This window comes from Sinocyclocheilus grahami, unplaced genomic scaffold (assembly GCF_001515645.1).
Source record: "Sinocyclocheilus grahami isolate Dianchi unplaced genomic scaffold, SAMN03320097.WGS_v1.1 scaffold463.1, whole genome shotgun sequence".
NCBI classification, from domain to species: Eukaryota; Metazoa; Chordata; class Actinopteri; order Cypriniformes; family Cyprinidae; genus Sinocyclocheilus; species Sinocyclocheilus grahami.
Window position 1 is genome coordinate 81,996 of NW_015505642.1, and position 811 is coordinate 82,806.

At 24.3% G+C, this 811-nt stretch overlaps 1 protein-coding gene across 1 annotated transcript in view; it reads left to right on the forward strand.

The window, feature by feature from the left end:
* The window catches only part of LOC107553037 (uncharacterized), a 55,127-nt gene that overhangs the window by 20,562 nt on the left and 33,754 nt on the right, over nucleotides 1–811 (forward strand). The gene's annotated exons all lie outside the window — the stretch shown is intronic.

Consider the following 811-nt stretch of genomic DNA (forward strand, 5'->3'; position numbering starts at 1 on the left):
CTGTACTATTCTGCATCAGTACAAATACGTGCACGTGTTGCGCGTGTTTTGCTTGCTTGAGTGTTTCTGCATTATATGAGTGGCTTTGGAATCGCTGCACGTTTCAGATGAAAAAAAACGCGACTTTTAGTTATGAAAATATCACAGTTAGGAGATTTATAGCGAGTGGTTCCCTGCATTATTACAGCAAATCGCGTGATTACAGTACTAAGCCGCTGCAATGGAGCAGCTCTAATGCTATTCAATTAAAGATGATGTAGGCTACCATAGAGAGAGAGAAAAATGAACAGTGAAAGTAACAAAAACTTGTAAAATACATTTTAATGGGCATAATTAAGTGTAAAAATAACAGAAGGATATACAGTCAAACCAGAAATTATTCAGAGACCAGATATCATTTTTTATATTTTTTTACTAGTGGGTGCAGGACACAGTTCATTTATGTTAGTGAGATTACTATAATTATTAATAATAATTATTATTGTGTGTGTGTGTGTATATATATATAGTTCTCATTATTTTACATAATAATATAAAAATCATTCTATTATTATTCTATTCTATTATTGTTCTATTTTTCTTTAATATATATATTACATTTTTATTTTTTATTTAAAAAGTATTTTCAAATTATTATTATTATTATTTTATATAATATAAGGTAGCATTCTATTATTGGTTCTTTAATTGTAATATTAGAATTTCTTTATATATGTATATATATATATATATATATATATATATATATATATATATATATATATATATATATATATATATATATATATATATATATATATATATATATATA